Source organism: Canis lupus, chromosome 7 (assembly GCF_011100685.1).
Source record: "Canis lupus familiaris isolate Mischka breed German Shepherd chromosome 7, alternate assembly UU_Cfam_GSD_1.0, whole genome shotgun sequence".
In the NCBI taxonomy this organism is placed as follows: domain Eukaryota; kingdom Metazoa; phylum Chordata; class Mammalia; order Carnivora; family Canidae; genus Canis; species Canis lupus.
In genome coordinates this window covers 57,771,536-57,795,288 of record NC_049228.1, presented here as the reverse complement: position 1 = coordinate 57,795,288, position 23,753 = coordinate 57,771,536, and the positions used below count along the sequence as shown (strand labels likewise).

Here is a 23,753-nt window from a genome sequence, read left to right as displayed (position 1 = left end):
CGTGTAGATCGGTAGACAGAAATAGACTTGAATAGAACAGAAGAGACAACAGTGATCCAGGAACTAAAAAACACGGAGAAATGAGGGAATGTGTTCTGGGGGTTGGGAACGAACACCAGCACTAAAGAGAAGTAGCTGAAAAGCCTGGTGACACGGAATTTAAGAGTGGGTGTTTAGGGAAGAGGTAAAATGACCTGGAAGACACAAAGGAGAGCAAAGGGAGATACTTAGCACTCTCCTTGAGAAGCCTGCAGAGGAAGCGGTGTCCTTGAGGGAAAGATTTCTTTGGGAAAGACACTGTTTTCAGAGGGAATTTAAAGTTTAAAGGAGAAAAAAAAAAATCAGCTCAATATCATTTAGCTATTACGAGTGTGATAGCACCAAGTGGTTTAAGTAGCAAACCAGAACCTCTTTCAAAAGGCTTTTTTGATAGATATCCTCTAATGCTATCTTGGGCATGCCACTCTCAAATCTTCTAGGTAAGAGAGTAAATCCATTCAGCCTCTGTGGAGAATAACTTGACATGGTGCTTACATCTTAAGTGTTAACTTGGCAAAGCTATAGCGCCCAGTTATCTGGTCAAACATGCAACTAGATGTTGCAGTGAAGGTATTCTGTAGACATGATTAACATCTACAATCAGTTGACTCAAAGTAGAAGACATTGCCCTTGATAACGTGGGTGGGATTCATTCAATCAGCTGAGATCTGAAGACCAAAAATGGAGGTTTCCCAGAGTAGAAGGAATTCTGCTTCAAGATTGTAACACAAGAATCCTTCCTGGAAAGTGATGTCATCAAGAGGCAATACAGGTCAGTCTTGATTTTAGGCCCCCTCACAAAAAGGGCACCTAGCAACTACCCATAGGCAAGACACCATTGTGAAAATCCCAGAACCCAAGGGTGAGGCTAAAGCACCAACTGTGGACCACAGAGACTGAGAAGGACCACAACAGAAGGGCAAGAGATCCAATTTCACTTTGATCTTAGGGTGCCCCACTCCAGGCCAGCATAGCACTCACTATACCGGGAGGACCCCTCAGTGTATGACTTATCCAGCTGGATAACGAGAGCCCAAGGTGGGCATCTAACTTTCTCAACATTGAAGGACCCTTCCCAGGAGGCCCACTTGGGTCTCATCTCACAGGATCACTGGGGAAATCTGCAGGGCTAGATGACTGGGGGTGAGATAGAGACAGAGGAAGGGGTGGGGCTTCTAGGACTCCAGTTCTCAGATCTTGGAGGACTGCATTCCTGTTTGCAGAGGCCTCTGAATGGAGAACCCAGCCAGCAGCCCTGTCCATCTATGAAAAATGGAGAGATAGAGAAAGGAAGGAGGAGGAGACACACACCTAAACTGTTCTAAACAGGGTTGTAGGCAGGAGTAGAGCAGTGGGAAACAATTTGGGGTCAATAGGGTGGAGGAGGATGAGAAGAGAAGAATCAAGTGTCTCCTGGGTTCAGGAAGAGAAAACACAGCAAGTACCAGAAATGTGACTGAGTTGTCAAAAGAATATGAAAGCTCCTTAAGAAAGGGACCCAAGTCTGTGTTTGTTGACATTATGTGCCCCATGCCTCGCATAGAGCCTGGAACATATTAACTGCTTGTTGGCTGAATTAAAAGCGAATGTATGAACAAATTAGCCATATAATTTTTTTAAATCCTTCCTGAGTTCCCAGGCTGCAAGCCTGCTCTTCGAATTTCAAACTCGAAACTGCAACATCAGCCATTGCCTGAGTCCCCAGCCTGCCAGCCTGCCTTACAGATTTCACACTTACCAGCCCCCATAACTGCATGAGGCAATCCCTGTTTTTAACCTACAGATGTAATCAGTGCAGAAGTGAAATTATGCACGTACAAGTTCCTGCAGTAGTACAGAAACAACTCAATGTCCTTTACCAAAGTGTTGCTTGAAACATTAGGGCACACCCAAAGCTAGAATAATTTGCAGCCTAAACATGAAAGCTCTCTATATTCTTACATTGAATTTTACCTGAGATAATATTAAATGAAAAAATATCAAGACGCAGAATAGGATGTACAGATGCTAGTACTCATATAAAAGGAGGGAGGAAGTTGGGTAGTAACGCACGCACTCATGCACATACGTTAACTCTGGATAGATATAGAAGGGATTGGTCATTTGGTTTTTCCAATGACTGTTTCTGGTGAATAACACTACCCTTCTGTAACTCAAAAATTTGGTCCCATAGACCATGAAAACAAACCCACTTGAAAGAAAGAGGCATAGCACATAATATTTTGAAAGAAGGGCTGCAGGAACCTGGGTAGCTGTTGGCACAGAATTGCTCACGGGCTTGTGATTTCTCTGCCCTCTAGAGGCCACTTTGAGAACCTGACAGGACAGCCGTGAACCCCTCACCAGCCAGCCTCAGTCATCATCACCACAGGCCTGAAAAAGCCTGGCTTCCCCCTGGCCACAAGCTGGCAGCAGTGGCTCTTTCAGGGGGGAGAGTCCGAACCCGAATGAACCACAGCTCTACTGAGATCTCTTAGAAACGATTCACACATATGAAAACAGAGTGGAGAGTAGATCTTCAATGACTCATGAAACACTGATACTTTATCACTCGATTTTGGTCAAAGATAGAAAACCAGAAAATAAAATTGAAGACTCACTATTCATTTATACTTGTGGGTGTAGCCTCTGACGCATGAATGAATTAAGTAATAATCATGGTGTTGGATTTTACATTCGGGCACACACAAAATGTACCCAAACAGGACTTTTCTAACCCTACATTCTTATTGCAGGTTGGAGCTGAATAATGAAAAACAGAAAATAAACACTTTTTTAAACTTCCTGATTTTTCGAAATTTAAATATATACTTTAATAATATAACAAACACACGTTCCACTGCCACACCGTTACTGTTAGTATTTTTCATATTTGCTTCCAACTAATTTCTTTAAAAAAAAAAGATGTAATTTTTTCTGGTTAGAAAATGATGGCATCCTCATTATTGACAATTTCAAAATATGAGAAGTTTAATGATGTTTCTAAGGTTAATTAAAACAATAAAATTGGCTTAAAAATGTTTGTTGGGCAATAAAAAAAAGCTTTAAGTCAATGCAAATATTCATAACTTGTAAAAGTCTTCTCTAAAAGGGCACCAAAGACAGTTTATTGAATCCTGTTTCGATCCATGTTAAATTCTTTACAAATTATTACATAAGGACCTATTGCAGTAAGGGTTTAAAAGAGGAAGAAGCAATTTATTTTATGCTCATGGTACAATCATTGTGGAACAGTCTTAAGTAGCCAGGAGCAGGTAGGTTTAGTACTTCGTAAACCCAGTGGAAGACACACTCTTTGGTTTTCCAGTCCATGAACTGTCACTGGATTTTCTCTATGTGACCAGTTAATGCTGCTCATCTTCAAGGCTCTTTCCTAGATGTTGTGTCCTCTATAAATGCTCAGCACTGGTTCCTTGCACTCCTCTGGTGTGGTCTCACCTGCGTGCTGATGACCCTTGGCTCAAACTAGCTCCACCTCTGGGCTCCCCACTGAGCTCCGGGCTTCCTGGATCCTCCCTGATTGCATCAAATTCAACAAGTCTAGAAGTGAACTCACCATCATTCCTCCAAAACTCTTCATTCATCAGGGTTCCCTATCACCTGCTTAGTTAACCAGGAGCCAGTAAGCATCCTATTCTCTTCTCCCTCCTTGCCTTCGGATCCAATGTCTCAAGTCGGTCCAATTTCACCGCCCAGATATTGTCAAATCCTCCTGCCCTACGTCAGGCCTGAACATCATTGTTTCAGCCCCCTCCTAATTATTCTTCCTGTCTCCAGTCTTGCTTTTCTCTGCATTTGTCCACAATGAAACCAGAAGGATGGGCCCAAAATGCACTTCTGGAAAGAAACTATCACGTGGCCTAACACAACTTGGTCTGGAAGAAAGCATGAAGCCAAATAATCCTACTCTATCTCCTAGTGTATATATATGTGTGTTTGTGTGTGTGTGCGCGTGCGCACGTGCGCATGCACATATATATAGTAATTTATGGAGAACTTTGTAATATATACAAAAGTTTTCAAGGCAGTTTTTGACTTACAAATATCTGATATATAAGCATCTCTTACCCAGACGTAGGTGTGTCATTCAGGAGTTCACCTCCGCCAATGTCCTGCTGAAAACAGCCCCCACTTTGCCCTACACCCCTTCATTTCCCCAACCTACCCCCACCCCACCCCCGAATTTTAAATTCTGTGTGAGGAGCACCTCTCCCATGCCAATGGTGCCCCTTAGGGTAAGCAACAGAGCCATGCTGACTGGATATCTCTCCCCTCTTCTCCACTGGACTTTGGTGATTCCATCTTCTCTGCCGCTCATCTACATTCTCATCACCTTTACTTTCCATTTCCTCCCACTGTGGAGGACAACTGCCCCCTTCTTGATCATTCTGGGGACTCTTGTGTGATTCCCCACTACCCTTGGGTCACCAGGTCCCTCTTTAACAGCTCAGAGCTCCCTCTGATGCCACAAGAACCCTAGAAATCTGCTGCAGCTGCTGAAACCCTATAAAGTGGCAGCACCAGAGTGGATCTCTTTCCCATACAGGACAGTGGGAGGGGGTGTGTGAATTGGACCCACTCAGTGGAACCCAGAATTAACTTCCTCACAGAAATAATGCTGTCACCTCGGTTATGTACTATCATTAATACCACAGTTAAGTACAGAGGTGCTAGATGGGACTCAAGGGTCATTCTGGAAAACTAAACTACCACATAAACCCTATGGCTCTGGGAAAATTTGTCCTGAACTGAGTTAGAAAGAACGTTGGGAATGTAACCAACCAATATATGAGCCAAATAAATAAATCTTAGAATCAGGTTAATGCTTAAAAGGCACTGCACCCAAGAACCATGAAAACTAATCTTCGTGTATTTTCAGATGTTCTCTCTAGGGTCCCAGAGCAATTAGCATGGGTTGTTTGCAAGAGTGGCCACAGTCCTGTAACAGGATGCCGGCTGAGGTCAGATGGCGACTATTATTTGGAGTGGTGTAGACAATGCTACCTATCTGAGGTCATTTTCTAATGTTATTCCTCTTGCCCCTTTGCTCCAGCCTGATTGTATTTCCGGAAAACACCAAAGTCATGTTCCTATTGTCCAGTATCCACCTCCCAAGATCTTTGCTTGGCTCTCCCCATGGCTGCATTTGTCCGCTCCTCAGAGACACCATAACTGAGCACCCAATTTAAAATAGCCTCCCATTCAACCCTTTCACTCTCTTTATTTTTCTCTAAAATACATATTTGCCTGAAATGTATATTTATTTGTTCACTTGCTTATTTTCCTTTTTTTTTTTTTTTCAAGATTTTATTTACTTGAGAGAGAGAATGCATGCATGCAGCACACAGGATGGGGCAGAGGGGGAGAAAGAGGGGAAGAGTCCCAAGTGAACTCCGCACTGAGTGTGGAGCCCCATCTGGGGCTGGAGCCCACGACCTTGAGATCGGGACCCAGAGATCACCACTTGAGCCAAACCAAGAGTCAGACATCCAACTGACTGAGCCACCCCAGGTGCCTCCATTTGCTCATTTGCTTATTTTCTGCTTCTCCAACTAGAACATGAAACTCACAAAGGCGAGGAATTTGTCCCTCATTTTCATGGCTGAATCCCCAAGTGGGTTCCTGATCATTCTGGCACGTAGGAGACACACAATTAAGTACATTAATATTTATTCTTTTTTTAAAAAAGATTTTACTTATTTATGTGACAGAATGAGAGAGTACAAGCAAGGAGAGCAGCAGAGGGAGAGGGAGAAAGTCCCTGATGAAGGACTGACCCCGGGATCATGACCTGAGCTTAAGGCAGAGGCTTAACCAACTGAGCTACCATATTAATATTTATTATTAATATTATGTCTTCTCTCTTGGTCAGGTTTGTTAGACTCTAATTGATCTCTTCCAAATACAGTGCATTGCAAAGACTATTGCAGTGGTTAGAACAGATTCCTGAATCTGGCTGGACTTCTGGCCCCAATACTTACTAGCATTATGACCTTGAACAGATTATCTCACCTCTCAAAGTCCCCATTCCTTGTCTTTTAAAACATACTTTTGGGGGATCCCTGGGTGGCGCAGCGGTTTGGCGCCTGCCTTTGGCCCAGGGCGCGATCCTGGAGACCCAGGATCGAATCCCACATCAGGCTCCCGGTGCATGGAGCCTGCTTCTCCCTCTGCCTGTGTCTCTGCCTCTCTCTCTCTCTCTCTGTGACTATCATAAATAAATAAAAATTAAAAAAAAAAAAAAACATACTTTTGGGATTGTTCATTTTCTAGACTCCAGAATTGGTTCTTTGATGACCATTGGCTCTAATTGTCTAGCTTCATCTCTTCTGCCACTCCTACTCAAATATCTCATTAACTTTCCACATATTGCTTATTTTAATAAATAAACAGCCAAGTGTTTCCCAGGTGTGGCTGGTAGGTGCTCAGTTAAACAACAAAAGAGCATATTTGTAGGGCTTCACTATTGATGAAGATCCTCTTTGGGATGGGGGCCAGGAACATGTATTCTAAACCATTTCTCCAGATGATTCCCCATGTGACAGAGTTTGAGAACCACCAAGAGTTCCAGGGGTGCTGATAACTTATGGGGGTTTGCTCAGATGTCATATAGATCAGTAATCCCTGTTTCCTTCTCTCCTCACACCATCTGGCCCCATGCAGAGGCTCACTCCAAGCTTTCTCTGAGGGCTATTGACCGTGATTGGGTTCCTAAAGCCTTTGGGCATTTCTTTCTGACTGTTCCCTTAGTTTAAAGGAAAAGACTGACCTAGCTTGGCTGAGGAGCCCTTTTTACTTCCAACACTGTCTGATGGATAATTTACTTTCCAAATCCTTTCAACAGTGTATACATTAAATCTATTATAATTTTGTCAATTATACCTCAATAAAACTGGAAAAAAATGTTTATCTTTCAGCTCTCTTACTCTTCGCAGTCCATCATGAGGAAAACTTCAGGGGGAAAAAAAATTTTTTTTTAATCTGATATATGAAGAGCACCATGGGTAAGTCCCGATGCCTGTATTAAGATAGTAAAAGTCAGAGCTTAATAAACTCTAGTGCCACAGAAAGGAAGGAAGGAAGGAAGGAAGGAAGGAAGGAAGGAAGGAAGGAAAGAAAGAAGAAAGGAAGAAAGAAAGAAAGAAAGAAAGAAAGAAAGAAAGAAAGAAAGAAAGAAAGAAAAGAGAGCTCCTCAATGGCTCAGTTGGTTAAATTCCTGACTTTTGGTTTTAGCTCAGCTCATGACCTCAGGGCTGTGAAATGGAGCCCCACATCAGGCTCCACACTCAGGGTGGAACCTGCCAGAGAATCTCTCTCCCTCTCCCTCCACCCCTCCCTTCCCTCCACTTCTGTCATTCTAAAAAATTTATTTAAAAAGAAGAGAAAAGAAAGAAAAAAAAAAACTTCAAGGGAGTTCCTATCTATCTTAGCTAAAACCTATCCAGGCATCCAGCCCTTGCCCCTTAAGCTTCAGGGAATTAGCTGGGACTTCAGAATTACCTCCACTTACTGTCTGGAGTCTTCTTCCATTTTAGTTCAGATTGCACCTCATCTGGAAGATCTTCTTCGTGGTTTATTGTCTGCAGTTGAGGACTTAGTTAGCGTCAGCTGTGCTATAGATAGTGGTCACGGGGAAGATATCGATTTGATCACCTATCCACACTGCCATTTGCCCCTAGACAGCAGTCTTCAGAAGTCCCCCTGATGGAATAGTTGCATTGCTAGTGATTCATTCTCATCTCAAAGAGCTAGTTACTGGCCAGAACAGGAAAGAAATGGTCAGGCTCCATTTTCATATGCCTTGAGGCTTTCTAGAAGGAGTGGCTCCATAGGGAAGGCACAATGAGGCCTTGGGTCAGAAGGCATGCGAGGACCTCCCTGGGAAAAGGTTTATATCCTCAATCCTGGGACTCAGATGGAAGAGCTCATGCTTGCAGGAACTGTCTCGGAGCAGCACATGCTAGAAGGCCCTGGGACAGGCAGATTTGAAACTGTTAGTACCTTTAGCCCCAAAAGAAGGGTCTTAGACTCTGTTCACTACTGATACAAACAGCCTTATTTGTAGCATTGTTATTAAAAATAGCCCTTTGGGGGCACCTGGGTGGTTCAGTGGTTGAGCATCTGCCCTTGACTCAGGGTCCTGGGATGGAGTCCTGCACCAGGTTCCCCACAGGAAGCCTGCTTCTCCCTCTGCCTATGTCTCTACCTCTCTCTGTGTGTCTCTCATGAACAAATAAATAGAATCTTTTTTTTTAAATAGTACTTTTGATATCTACTTATATTTTGCTTATAGGTAGGTTCAGATTCTTCAAAGGGTGAGGTTAGTACCTATGATGGCCATGTCATATTACCATGGGCTGCCCCAGAAAGGCCACTGGGCTTTCTTTATTTATAGGAACAGTTGAATATGATCAGAAGTGGACATGCCAGGCATTCAGGACCTGAGCTGCCAGGACGTGCCTAACCTTCTAATCCTTTAAAAATAGGAACTGAAAATCCAGTCCCATGTTTACTGATCAAATGTGACATCGGCCCTCAAATTCAAACTGGGATCATATACTCAAATTGCTTCATCTAGCTAATTTTAGTAGCTTACTGATGACCAGAGAAGGTCTCATTATAAAGTGGCATTTGTTAATAGAGCTCCGGGACCCAAATGGGATTTCCCAGGTACCTGACACAGGGTAACCCAATAATGCTGCCTCTTAGTCACAGACCTATTTAATCCAAGATTTTTTCGAATTCATTTACCTAAGAAATTAGAACATTTGTTACAATTAATTTGGCAAGGAAAGACAGCCAGCTGCTCAAGTGAGATCCCAAATTTTGTAACAAATTGAATAAACACTAATTTGTTTGTTGATGTGATTATAGAATTAGCAAAATGTTCTGCTCTTCAGCATAAAAAAATTAAGATCTGAGTTATTTCATTATGGCTTATCTCTATTACAAGTTTTTAAAAAAATGGAGAATCTGTGTTGATAACAAACTCAAATAATCTGTTAAAAATAAAGACCATTGGAAGCTTAAAACTTCTACCTGTAAGTTGTGATCTCTATGTGGCCTTCATTCTTTTTCTGTAATAGAGAGCCCACCTGCTACTTGAAATGGTGCTGATCCCTCCTGGATTCTCAATTGCCTCCCCCCTCCATTATAGGAAATATACCTTTAATAGAGTTGGGTTTAGGGGCGGTGGGTTTTGGGTTTTTTTTTTTTTTTAGAGGGCACACGGATGAGCCAGGGGGTGGGCAGGGCAGAGGGATGGAGAGAGAGAGAATCTCATCAAGCTCCACGCCCAGCACGGGACCTGACATGAGGCTCCATCTCATCACCCTGAAATCATGACCTGAGCCAAAATCCAGAGTCAGACTCTTTTTTTTAAAAAAAGATTCTATTTTATTTACTCATGAAAGATACAGAGCGGGAGAGAGAGAGGCAGAGACACAGGCAGAGGGAGAAGCAGGCTCCATGCAGGGAGCCAGACGTGGGATTCAATCCTGGATTTCCAGGATCACGCCCTGGGCTGCAGGCGGCACTAAACCGCTGTGCCACCAAGGCTGCCCCAGAGTCAGACTCTTAACCGACTGAGCCACCTAGGTGCCCCCAGCATACATTTCCATTAAGGCCTTATATTGTATACTCTCTATATGCATTCCACTATTTGCAACAGATTTTCCAGAGTCCAGAAAAAAAAAAAAGTTTTTTTATTATTTTCTCATCATTCAACTATAAAGGAGATTAATTTGCAGAAGTGACACCTTTGGCTCAGAAAAATATCAAAGTACAGTTGGGAGAAGGGAAATATGTACTTTCTTGCTGCCCTTATTTCCTTAAAGAGGGAGCAAAGTTACTGAAGAAGGTTTCCCAGCCTCTGCTCCTGCCTCTCACTCCCTGCTTGCCTCAAAACAAGGACTGACTTACCTGTTTGGAATTGCAGGGGGCAAATCAGGGGCTCACGTGTGGTTCTTTCTTTGTCTTCCTGAAGGTTCTCCAATTCTTCTTCAATTCACTGGTGAGCCATGAACTATGAACAGCCAGCAATGAATGCAGCAAGGAGAGCCCTAGACCCGCTGTTGGAGGCAGGCCTGGAAACCAAAAGCTCTGGTCTGCAGTGCCTGGGCTGTGTGGCAGGCTGGGATTCTGTTTCCTGCAGAGATGAGTACCCACACCTCCACTCAGGGCAGTGAATGAGAAAGCTCTAGATTTGGCATCAGACCAGAGTATCGGAAGACCTGCTCCAACTCAACATACCAGTTAATTATTTGGGGATAATTATTTGATGGTGTTCTGTAGCCTCAATTAATTCCTATATCTGTTTTGTTTTTTTGTATTTTTTTTCAAATTAACTAGAAAACAAGAAGAATAATTATATTTTATATATATATATATCCTTCCACTCACCACCACCCCCATTCCAATCACCAAACCATTACTTTATAGTCCTGAAGACTGGATTAAAAGACTACTGGAATTTATGTCTTTGCGCTTTACCTTAAATAATACTGGCCAAGGCAGGGAGGGGAGATTATTGAAATCCTAAGCATCTATATCCAACACTAGATGTCACTACCCTGATATTTTGAATTGGGTATTCAACTACTATTTTTTCCAATCTGTTTTATGTTCTTCCTCAAAATAATAGTAATAAATGCCAGAGTTACTGTAGATTATCATTAGCCAGATGATTCTTGTGGAGGATGTTTCTCCTTGCCTCTTGCCTAGGCTCTGAGAGCATTAAGTCTGAAGTGTAACAACCTCAGTATGGTCTAGAGCAAAGGTTCTCAATCTTGGTTATATATTAAAATCACCTAAGAGATTTTTTTTTAACATACCCATGCCCGAGTGCCTCCCAAAGATTCAGATTTAAATGCTATAGGGTAGAATTTGAACAGCAACATTCATCTAAAGTTCAGGTGGTTTTAACCTGAAGCCAAAATGGAGATCTCTGACTGCAGGTGACTGGCTTCTAAACTTGAGGATCCATCAGGACCACCAGCGACGCCCTTCTCCAGACCTCTAAATCAGAATTTCTGGTATAGACCCCAAAAATCTGTATTATTCAATGATCTAGCTGAGCCCTGGACCAGCACTGGGGAGTTGCCAGATCTGGTTTCCACATCTCATATTTTTAATGATCTTTTAGACACATTATTACCACACGATCTGCAGGATCTCCAGTTCAACCCAATCATTTCACACATGGATATTTCTAATGAGCCTGTCTTTTCCCTTTCCATTCCTCTCAAAATCGCTACAAGATTTGCCCCCAAAATGTGACTTCACTTGAAGATATTTTGGCAAAGGATACATTTTGTCAAATCAAAGGTTCCTCTTGAAACATAAAATCACTTTTTAAAAAAATTGCTCCATGCTAAGTACAGAACTTTCGAGCATCCCAACTCTAGTCCATACTTAATCTTCAAAAAATTGGGATCAATCCTCTCCCAGCTATAGCCTGTATTCACCTCCCTGTCCCATCAGCATCTGTAGCTCCTTTCCTAATTCCGCCAGGTGTCGCCTCACCCCTCACTCCATCACTGATCCCCACCCCAGGGATACAAATCAACAATGGTTTGGGACTCAGAACTGGGCTGAAGATTGATAGTCTGCAGATGACTAGACCTAAAAGCTTGGGAGTTTACTGACTTCTCCCCCTAAATCACATAAAAATCTCTTCACCCTCTCCTGCCCATGCTTTATCAACACTATCTGTTGCTCAAGAAATAATTCCAGGTGCCCCATCTGCCACTCTTTGGGGGGCAGATTGAGCTACAGGATTGGGTATGTCTGCTTACAGAAGTGGAAAGGGACATGTTCACGGAAGAAAAAGCTGATGGAGCATGGGAATTAAAACTGGCCATTGCTTCAGAAGGCTGGGTTGCTGATAGCTTAGTTCAGCTCACTGCATAGGACTTGCTCTGTGTTCTTGTGGGGCTCCCACTCTGGTCCAGCGAGAACAGCTTCCGGGTGCTGCTCCAATGTCTCAGTCACCCTAGCTGCCTCTTGATCAGCCTGACGACTCAGAGCATTCCCTTTACTTTTCAAGCCTGCACCCCCATTCCATGCAAACTCCCTGTAGGACATACTGTCTTTTTTTCCCTTGGGTAGTGGCCTCCTCTGCTTCTTCTTCATTTATTTCTTTTAGCCCACAGAAATTTCCCAATTTGCGTGTTCGCTCTATTTTCTGCCCTTTTGTACACCTGTCCCCCCTCATCTCCCTCTACAGAGCCTTCACACTATGTCCTTGAATTAATATTTTCTGATCTGCATTCTCCCCCAAATTTCTTCACTACTTTGCTTCCTCTTGGCAGAGTAATCTGTGCAATAAAACAGATGGAATCTAGTAGTCTCTCTTATGCTGATTTGGATTGTATGATTGAAGCACATTTTATCAATTTCACATCATCTGCTGACAAGACGAAAATTCTGTCAGTAAGTGACTGAGCAGAGCAAACAGTCTGTCCTCTTATAATAAAAACATATTATACAGCATTTCATACCATAGTTCAATTTTGCAAATATAGCATAAATTCTGTATGCACAGGCAAGAAGAGAAGTATATTTTTATCTAAGTAAGTTGATGCTGTTTCCCAAGTAATTTTCAAGGCTTATAAACCTCCAAAATCATCAGCAAGATCGACTACAACAGATTAGTCATGAAGAAATGTCTCCATCACAAATAAAGTTCATTATTAGATCCCACAAGAATTTTATAATTTTATAATTCTATGACATTTTATAATTCAGTGGCACAGAGGACAGTAATATGGAGCCAGTGTTAGATGTAAATTCTTTCTCATGCACCTTGCTGTCATTTCAGCCCGTAACAACTGAAATTGATATCCAGTTGAAATCAGATGGCAAAGTTCTTGAAAAATATAATGATCCCAAACAGTGGTCGCCTTTTAATGAACTTTGAAGAAAAAGGATTAGACATCTTCCATTCATTGTTAGTGCCTGGTACACATAATAATCATTTATCATATAATGTATTGAAGCTTGATGCTTGCCTGAGGGTCATTCCATTCTCCCTGGAACAGTCACAGGAGCCGCTCCTCTTTCTGAAACCAAAACCTAGCTCTTCAAGGGTGTGGAGATACCCATGGAGGAGAAATCCGGGCAATGGGGAGAGTGGGAAGAGCTTGGCAAAGTGGGTACTGGGGAGTCAAGAGAAGAACCAGTTTGGTGGCCTAGGGACAGCACACAGAATAGAGAGGAGAGAGGAGGGAGTGAGAAGGAGAGCTTCTGTGGAGCTTGGAACTGTGGGAAACAGCAGAGTTATTTAAATACTAGTAGTAGTATTTAAATAAATACAATTATATTAAAATTAATTGCAGTTATATTAAAATGCAATATAAATTTCCTGCTTCCAAATTCTCAAGAAATATTTGGTAAAGGACTGAACAAAGTTCAATGTGTGTTTTATTTATATGTGTAATCATTTAGAGACTGGCCTCACAAAGGACCAGGACATTTAGGTCCCACCTGCTGGGCTCTAATATCCAGATGCCAGGAAATGTTTAGGTGATGATCGTCTTTTAATAACAGTAACAACATGGATGAACCTGGTGGAGGTTTTGCTAAGTTAAAAAAGCCAGACTAAGACATATGTTGCATTCTATCACTCATATGTGAAACCTAAAAAAGAAAAGAAAACTCAAATTTGTAGAAACAGAATAAGACAGTGGTTGTCAGAGACTGGGAAGCAGGGGAGATAGGAAGAGGTTTAAAAAGAATACAAGCTTTCAGTTGCAAGATGGATAAAATCTGATAATCTAATGCAGAACAGGATGGCTATAGCTGCTAACACTGCATAGCTTAATTGAAATTTGATGAGAGTAGAACTTAAAGTACTCACCAAAAAATAAATATGCCAGGTGATGGATGTGTTCATTAATTTGATGGGGAGAATCCTCTCACAGCCTAGCTGTGTGTCAAATCATCAAGCTGTATGCTTTAAATATCTGACAGTTGGGGTGCCTGGGTGGCTCCATCAGTTAAGCATCCAAGTCTTGGTTTTGGCTCAGGTCATGATCTCAGGGTCCTAGGGTCGAGCCCCTTGTCAGGTTCTGCATTCAGCAGAGTCTACTTGAGATTCTTTCTCTATATCCCTCCCTTCCCCCTCCAGCCCCTGTTGTCATGTGCTCTCTCTCTAAATAAATAAATAAAATCTAAATAAATAAATAAGGGGCAGCTGGGTGGCTCAGTGATTGAGCATCTGCCCTTGGCTCAGGCCGTGGTCCTGAGGTCCTGGGATTGAGATCCACATCGGGCTCTTCACGGAGAGCCTGCTTCTCCCTATGCCTATGTCTCTGCCCCTCTCTCTTTGTCTCTCATGAATAAATAAATAAAATCCTTAAAAATAAATAAATATATATGATAGTCTTATTTATCAATCATACCTCAATAAAGCTGGGGGGAAATATAATACACAAGAAGAACAATCATACTGAATATGGAGGACCAAAAAAAAAAAAAAACTAAGGCAACTACAGAAAAATACTTTAAAATTAAAAATAAAAACAATAAGAAAAAAAAAACAGTAAAGTTTGCAAGTCATCCAAAGTCATACTTCAATAAAAATGTGATATCAAATAGAGTTTACAAAATAAAAAATAAGGAGGTCAAAAAACAAAAAGAAAAAGACTTGTAATAAAGCTGCTGGTTGATTCTAAGTTCACCCTGAGAGGCCCTGACAGTGAACATGGTGAAATTTTATGTCTAAAGTTAGAAACTTTCATCACAGTTATCATCAGCATAACCAGTCAAAAAGAAAAAGAGACCTCAAATAGCAGGGAGAATAAAATGGAAAAATAAAGTATGATTCTTATATCCAAATGGTGAAATCATTAGAGAAAAATCAAAATAACAGATCAAGACCAGAAAAGAAGGATTCTGTATTGGAAAGGAAATAGTTGCCAAAAGATCAAAACAGACTCAGCATTGCTAATGTTGGACAAAATCCAGTTGGAAACTAGAAAGTTATTGGGAGAAATACAAAAGGTGAAATAAAAGAAGAGAGAATAATGACAATAGTTTCATGACTTGAAATCCTATCATTGGGGCACCTGGGTGGCTCAGTTGGTTCAGCTTCTGTCTGCCTTCAGCTCAGGTCATGATCCCAGAGTCCTGGGATAGAGCCTCGCATCGGGCTCCCTGCTTAGTGGGGAATCTGCTTCTCCTTCTCCCTCTACCCCTTTCCCCAGCTAGTGTGCTGGCACTCTCTCTCTCTCTATTAAATAAGTAAAATCTTTTCAAAAAATTTTAAAAATCCTTTAATTAGTAGATGCCATTTCCTCACTTGGTATTTTTATTTTGTTAATAATTTAAAACAACCATTTGCTGCAAAAATTTCACCATTTTTCAGATGAAAAACCCAAGGGTGATTTGCCTGATGGCATGTAAGTTAGTAGTGGGGGAGTTAGAATTTGAACATGGATGTGTCTTTTTCTAAACTTTGTTCCTTACTGCTTGCAGTCTATACCATTATTTTAGTGTATTATTGTAGAAATACCCAGGTAAAGTTTATCGTTACAAAAACAGATTCTGAGAGGAAGAAAAAGATTTTCCTTACTGCAGAAATACCAGGCAATGCTGCATTACCTCATGTTGCTAGATGAACCCACGGACCTTCACATCAAATAAACACAAGAGCAAGCCAAATAAACTCCCACCTGATGGTTGCCTGAGATGTGAATATTACTTTTTAAATGAGCATAGGGATCCCTGGGTGGCGCAGCGGTTTGGCGCCTGCCTTTGGCTCAGGGCGCGATCCTGGAGACCCGGGATCGAATCCCACGTCAGGCTCCCGGTGCATGGAGCCTGCTTCTCTCTCTGCCTGTGTCTCTGCCTCTCTCTCTCTCTCTCTCTCTCTGAGTGTGACTATCGTAAATAAATAAATTTAAAAAAAATAAAAAAAAAATAAAATGAGCATGGCAATTTCTTCTAAATGAGCTGGGTAAAATTAAAACCAGACTAATCCAGCAATCCTAAAACTCAATGAAGCCCTATATATTAAAAGGGATAGACACTACAAGTGTTTCTTAAATCACATAACCCATCCAAGGATACCATGAAGATATGCTCCCAGTTGCTTTCCTAAGGAAACATTACTAAAACATCTTTTAAATTATTTTTTTAAGTTAACATACATATGCCAAGAAAAAGTATATTTAAGTGTAATCTTTCAGGAAAATAAAACAAACATTATATCCAGGAACACAGAAGCTGGGAGTTCAACAGCCAGCTACTTGGGCCTTGGATTAATTTCTTTAAAAGAAAAAAAAAATAGGTGATAGGAGAAATCAAGTAAAAGGTAAAACATTGTGTACACTTCATGAAATTTCACTTGGGGGAAAAGAGTGTCTGAGGTTTTAAGAGGTTAACTTAAATAACCTTGAAGCCCATTTTGCCCTAGGACTATCTAGATGTTTTCAGGAGCAGCAGATGCTTATGCTCCATGTATACATCTAAGAGATGAGCAAAAACAAAAATAACCTTGCTCCCAGGACAATGGAGAGCTTCAGCCACAAAGTAGGTCATAGCATCAGGCTATTTCACCTCCCACCCCGTGTGCACTGCCTGTTATAAATGGAGTCAAGTGACACGGGCTTCACTTTCCATTACCCTAAAACATTCCTGTAGTGAGTTGCTTCTGAATGAATCATGTGAACCCCCAAGTCCCCTTTAAGCTTTAGTGAGAAGAAATAAAACCTTTTCATAGAAATATAGGAATTTCCAACATCAGACCAAGATTGATTCTTGTAGCATCGACTTTCATTAGAAATGTAATTGTTGGGTATAAATATTAGCACTGTTCAGACTAGAAGGATATATTTTGTTTTCTTTTGTTTTCCTTTGATTTTTCCCCTAATATTAATAGTGATTTCTCACTTTCACCATAGCCCTTCGGCAATTGGAATGTTATGAAAAACAGAATGCCTTTTCTGGCATTTATTAAAGAGAGAGTCTCATGGCCCCAAAAGCAAGATAACATTGCCCCTTCTCAATCTATCCTCCTCACTGGAGCTAGAGAAACCATCTGATTAAGGAATCTGAGCACATTTCCCCCCTATTTAAATCTTTAACTGATTTTCCTCCTGAGTGATAAAGGTCCCTCATGATCTAATGTCTCACGACACTTGGGCCTATCTGCCAACACATTTCTAAGGCATTCCTCGCCCAGCCCTCTCAAACCACCTGTGGTCTCCACAATTAAGGATACTTCCAGGTCAAAAAGATTAGAATTTGATATGGAGAAGTTGATCAAAAAATATTAGCAAAGTTTTAAAACATTTGATTAGATAGGATTGTAGGTCACTGTGAAACAATACTTGTCCATTTAGCCAAAGTGACAAAGATTTCCAGGCAAATATAGAAAGTTACATAGTTGGGGGGGAAAAAATCCAAACACCTTAGCTCTTTCAATAGAGAAGACTTTGCTTTCCTAAGTAATCAAAGACTTAGTAAAGGCAACAAAGCACAGGAAATTAATTTGATAAAACATAGAATCTTCATTTTCTAGGCAGATTACTTAAAAGGTAAAGAAAAACCTTTCATAATCTCTTATCAGGAGCAGATCAATCATCCAAGAAAGCTTTGTCATGTCAGCAACGAAAGAGAATTAAGTCCCAGTGTTACATAAGTATACTACTGATATTAAAGCTTATTTTTAAAACCCATATAATAACCATTACATTTGAGCCAGCTTAATTATAAAAGGTAACATTTTTTTCCCTCTCTCTTCCAATTTTCTATGCCCATGGTTTGTTCTTTGTTTTCATGTTTCCCATTCTGAAATAACCAGCTTTCCTTTAAGACAAGAATGCTTTCTTTTCCCTTAACAAAAGTGCATCTCCATACTTCATACCTTTTATTAGCAAAAAACACATTTTATTTATTTGCATACAGAACTGTTTCCCTTATTATTTCTAGTAGCTTTAATTATATATTTTAATTAGTATTTCTTAAACCTTAGAAATCTTAATTTTGAGCAAAAACTAAGTTAGCTTATTATGAACTCTTTAGGCTAGCATTCTTTATATTGGCAGATTTATGAATACATTTCATAACTTCGAGAAGCGTGTTTCTCCCTGTATTTTTTTTAATGTGACACAAGACACATTTACTGATGGATCCCAATATCTTTAGTTCCTCTGTAATAAGAGCCAAAGTGAATAAACTTACATTTAATGATCAATGTTTCTGTATTTTATCTTATTTGGAAATGATCTAGACATTCAATGAATTCCCATCATTTAACTAAGGGTAAAATTTGCCGAAGAGATTTGGGAAACTACTTAAGTAGAAATGTTGTAAGACCATCATTGCTGAAAAGTTCACCCAAGAACTCTTGTACCACTTATATTTATTTAATTCACTTTTTAAAAAAAAGATTTTATTGCTTTATGAGATACTGCATGTGCACAGGGGGAGTAGAATAGAGCTGACTTCCTGCTGAGCACAGAGCCACACTTGGGGTTCGATCTCCCAACCCTGAGATCACCATGTGAGTCCAAACCAAGAGTCAGATGCTCAACTGACTGAGCTGCCCAGCCACCCCTAATTTACTTGTTTTAACAGTCATACTTAGATTACTTATGAAAAGTTCGTGAGACATTAAAGCAGTTAGCCATCATTTTAAGTTAATTTTCTTGCTGACAAATTTTGTAACAGAGATAATGACTTTGACTTTTAGTAAATCTAGGTAGAATAAGTGTATTATACTTAATGTTGATAATTCTAAAGACATGCCTGTGTTAATTAAACCAACAAACATAATTTAGCCTTTATTTACTGAAAATTATCCTAGACCGTGCAAACTTGAATAACATGTGGGTTAGTTTCTATATTTCTGAGAGTTTTGAAAATACCCAATCCATATAAGCACCTGCCCTTCAAACCAGCCACATGGAGCTCTTTTACAAATTAATTTTGGTAAGGCCATCCTGAGGTAGAAAAATGGCACATATGTAACATACATCCATAGGCATCTGTACATACCTAGCCAGACATAAACAGAGTCCTTATAGCTTCCATCTTAAAATTTTAGCCATGAGTCAGATACAAGACAAAATTCACTAGTTTATAAGTAAGTGTGTCTCTGGCAGACAAAATAAGTTGACCCACTAAAATGGTTAGAACTTTTAACTAATATTACTGGAGAAGACTTTTAAGCTTCCTATTTGTCCTTGAGAAGTAATCTTATGGAAGGTGTGGACTAAATTTGGGCAAAAAAGACTTTGTAGCAGTTTGTATCTTTAAAAGTCTCCTTCCCTCTACCCCCAATTTTCCCCACCAGTCTCTGGCAAGAAGGTGGGGCAGCTTTTTAGCTACTTTCTGGGGTGTTTACATTTTAAAGATATGATAAGACTTACATCTTCAAGGGAAAGAATGCTAAGTTTTCTCCTAGGAGTCTGGGGATATGTTTGTCTATTATTAGAAGTCTAGGGGGTGGAGGGAAAGGGGGAAAAAAAAGTCTAGGGCAATTACTATTTAAATGTTTTCTTCTTTTTATTAAATGCAGAACAATTGTACTTCCTTATGTCCTGATATTTTAAATATCTGCAAATGTCTGAAGGCAAATAGGAAAGGATCTGAGAGGCTTTTGAGGTGCTTTCAGAATTACGTTTTTGCTTTTCTAAAGTTTCAAGTTGTAAGTAAACAATTGTTGAATTTTAACTCTTTTTTCCTCTTGTATTCTCTTTTATTTTTTTAGATTTTATTTATTTATTTCAGAGAGAGAGAGAGAGTGTATGTGTGTGTTTGAGAGAGAGAGAGAGAGAAAGAGAGCATGAGCGAGCAGGGTGAGAGGCAAAGGGAGAAGCAGATTCCCTGCTGAGCAGGGAACCTGATGAGGGGCTCAATTCAGGGCTGGATCCCAGGACCTCGGGATGATGATCGGAACAGAGGCAGCTTTTTAACCGACTGAGCCACCCAGGCGTCCCTCCTCTTGTATTCTTACAAGTGCTCTTCTAAGAATTGGGTAGCTGCTTCTGCTATCTTGCTTCGAGATTGACTAGCCTACTCAACCACACTACTTTGAACATACTTTTATCCAGAGAAAGTTTCTTACTAAGGCGGAAATTAAAAGATTTCTATGTTCTGGGACATCAGGGTTTAGTGTAGGATGCCTTTGAAAAGTCTGTATAGAGCATTCAACAAAGGCTTGGATGCTCTCCTGCTTTCTGCGCCTACCATTTGACCTTGGCCCAAGGCAGCCCAGAGGGCGAGCCTCTACTAATGTTTCCATTAGCCTCTCACCATCAGCCTCCAGTTGGTCCTTTACCTGGTCATTTGCAGGAAGACCTGGGAGACTTTCTGGCCATCTGTTTCCTTGTGGGGTTTTTTCCCCCCACAAGGAGTCATCTGGCTTGCCTGATAACTACAGCATAATCAGGGCTGGGAAGAACACCCCTTAACTGCCAAACAAGATCCCTCTGAGTGGGGTTGTGAATGGCCGTTAATCATTTTAAGTCCTCTTGAAATTTGGTAAGATCTTTCTGTTGATCTAGTATGTTAGCCACTTTATTACCTAATTTTGTCAGTTCATTCCATGAAATTCTAAAACAGGTTTAAAAATTATACTTTATCTTTGGTTTAAAAAAAGTTTGTCAATTTATAAATATGTTTCATGCTTTGCTTTTATTATATAAGAACATAAGATTACTTAGATGATTTAATAGGAATGTTGAAGAACATGTTAGATCAAATAATTTAAGTGATTTGATTATTGATGGTATGCACGGTGCTAAAATAAAGAATTTCAGCAAGATGGAGGAGAGCCTTTTACAAATAAACTTAACCATGCAGTCATATTAAAAAAAAAAAAAAAGGTAAGAGCTTCTCAAACTGGCATAAAAGGGCTTTATAATTTAAAAGATTTGTTGTTGTCCAGGGGACATGAATTGTTTGCAAGTGGGTGTCCAGGTTACATCTGCAAAAGACATTGCAAAGGAAGGCCCCAGGCTGTCAGAGCCAGATCTGGAAAACAGGAGGAGTTTTAAGAAAGCAAAGCAGCTTTCCCTCCTGCCGCAGGTGGTTCTACTAAATTCTCTTCCTGGCTTCCAGCACTGATAGGAGTAACCTGGGACACCTGGGACCTAGAGATGAGGCCTAGCATCCTCTGTCAATCTTGCAGGGAAAGGAAGGTTAGAACGCGCAACTGGGGGTTTAAAGGATATTCTGGGGAAGGTGGAGGACTACTGAGATTTAAGTAACGGTGGGGAGATGGGCCAGATTTCAAGAAGGAGAATTTAGGTTGGATGTGGACTTTCAATTTTGTTCTAAGTTTAATTTCTGCTCTTTCCTCTTGTGAAGAGAGTCACTAGGGCTAACTATTATATTCCTTTCTATCCACTTTTCAACTTGATCTTCCCATAGATACCAATAAGATAGTTGTTCAGGATATGAGCTCTCAAAACTTTTTTTCAAATGTAGAAGCTTTTTCAGTTGAAAGGACCCATGATCTGCCCATTGATAACCAGGATCCATGAATCTCTGTAGAGACTCAAATCGATAAGCTTTTTTACAGCTTAACCTTGGATTTAAGGGGGGTTCCCAAAGGAGAATACACAAGATGCAACCCTCACAAGATCCAAAAAGTTCACTCCCAGAGTTAGCCTCAGAAACAAAGGCCTTCGTTGTCACAGGTGGTATGGTTGGTGGTGTAGTGGAAATGGTGTGACCAGGCTCTCACAGGAGTGTAAGATGCCTTCAGCCATAGAGCAGCTATTCTGTGATACCAGGCAGGCACTGTTGGAATGCAACTTTTCCAGCAATAATAAAACAACTATGTCTGAGACAACAACCTATGGATTGGGACCTCTTACGACAAATTTCCCTGACAGCTGGCACAGCCAGACAATGAGAATAATGCTTGTGACTTCGTGTTTCAGAAACTGTCTATTTGACTGGCTGTGAGATGTACACCATACATGCACCTTCCAGAAGGTGGAAACCAGAGAGAATGTTCTCACTGGTCACAAAGCCAAGTCCCTGGGACATAGAACAAAATGAAAAGAAAATCATATCAGGTTTTTACATAGGGGACCCACATCAAAGTTTGTCTAAACTGACACCAGTCTGGTGAGAACCATGAATTTACCAGTCTGAGGCCAACTTGAACAACAGGCTCATAGGACCTATGCCTGTGTTCTACTCCATGGTTTTCCTCCTTATGACAAATGACACAAAAGACAGAGACAAGGGAAAACAATGTCACTCTCTAGGAGGAAAGGGATCAATAGAAAACAAAAGTACTCATAACAAATCTTTACCAGTGTTGCTACACTCAAGGAACTAGTTCCCACAGATATTTTCTCCTGCTAATCTAAATTTAGAAAAAGAAAAGGACCATCACCATTCTCACTTCCATCAGACTTTGCAGGCAGAGACCCAGGAGACCAACCTGGTACAAATTCTTACCTTCAGATGGCCCTCGTCAGTTGTTCCAGAACCTTGTGGCTGCAGTAACTCTGGAGCAAGCCATGTCCAGCTAGGGGACAGCCCCATGTTGAGTGCCAAGACTATAGGGGAAAAAACTTTTCCCTTCTTCCCTTCTAAGTCCTTTGATTGGTCTAATAGTTGGTGTAAGACAGATTCACAGGAAAAAAAAAATTTCATTTCGTAGGTATGGGAGCTTCAAAGATATGAGGCTCAAAGAGGTGACCAAAGCAAGCAGCTTTGACACCTTCTAGATAAAGAAACAATACATTTTTGAAGAATTGACAAGACAAAGAAATTTGAGCTTGGAATAATGAATTAATGGGGAAGTAGTAAGGTTTGTTTATACAGACTTCTCAGCCTTGAATTCCCTCTCTCTGATAATAAGGATACCTTTTACCCTCTTGGCAGAGGGAGAATGCCTTGACATGGGAGATTTATTCCCCACTGTCAGGGAGAACACAGGAGAGCTCAAGTATCCTTCTTATGTTAGCTGTTTCTCAAGTAACTTTATTTATTTGTTTGTTTTTAAAGATTTTATTTATTTATTCATGAGAGACACAGAGACAGAGGCAGAGACACAGGCAGAGGGAGAAGGAGGCTCCCTGCAGGGATCCCAACGCAGAACTAGATCCCAGAACCCTGGGATCACGACCTGAGCCAAAGGCAGACACTCAACCACTGAGCCACCCAGGTGCCCCTCAAGTAACTTTAATTTAAAATAACCAATATGCCAAAGTGGCATATTTTGGGGTGGTATAATCTGCTCCCTTTCATCAGCATGGCTTCAGCTTGGTGTTTATTTAATTAAAAACGTGGTTTTAATTAATGTCAATGCTAAGCAAAGTGCAATGATGTAATACTTTGTTTGAAGCACTAATAATCTCTCTCAAACTGGATTTCCAGTTTGAGGATAATCCCTCCTTGGCATTGTCAATATTTACTTTTTTAAAAATTTTAAATCCCAGTATAATTCCATACATCACCCAGTGCTCATCAGGACAAGTGCACTCCTTAATCCCCGACACCTATTTCACACATCCCCCACCAGCCTCCCCACTGATAACCAGCAGTTTGTTCTTTATAGCTAAGAGTCTGTCTCTTGGTTTGTTTCTCTCTCTTTTTTTTCCCCCCTTTGGTCATTTTTGTTTGTTTCTTTCTTAAATTCCACATGTGAGTGAAATCATATGGTATTTGTCTTTCTATGACGGACTTATTTCACTTACCAGTATATTCTTTAGCTCCATCCATGTTGTGGCAAATGGCAAGAT

General features: G+C 40.6%; 1 long non-coding RNA gene across 1 annotated transcript in view; it reads left to right on the top strand.

Moving 5' to 3' along the window:
* Positions 1–10,514, top strand: part of LOC111096784 — a 41,769-nt gene extending 31,255 nt beyond the window's left edge. Inside the window, exons 3-4 of the long non-coding RNA XR_005362528.1 lie at positions 6,957–7,043; positions 10,025–10,514. This is a non-coding gene — a long non-coding RNA (uncharacterized LOC111096784). The remainder of the gene's footprint in view (positions 1–6,956; positions 7,044–10,024) is intronic.
* The last annotated feature ends 13,239 nt before the right edge of the window (positions 10,515–23,753 follow it).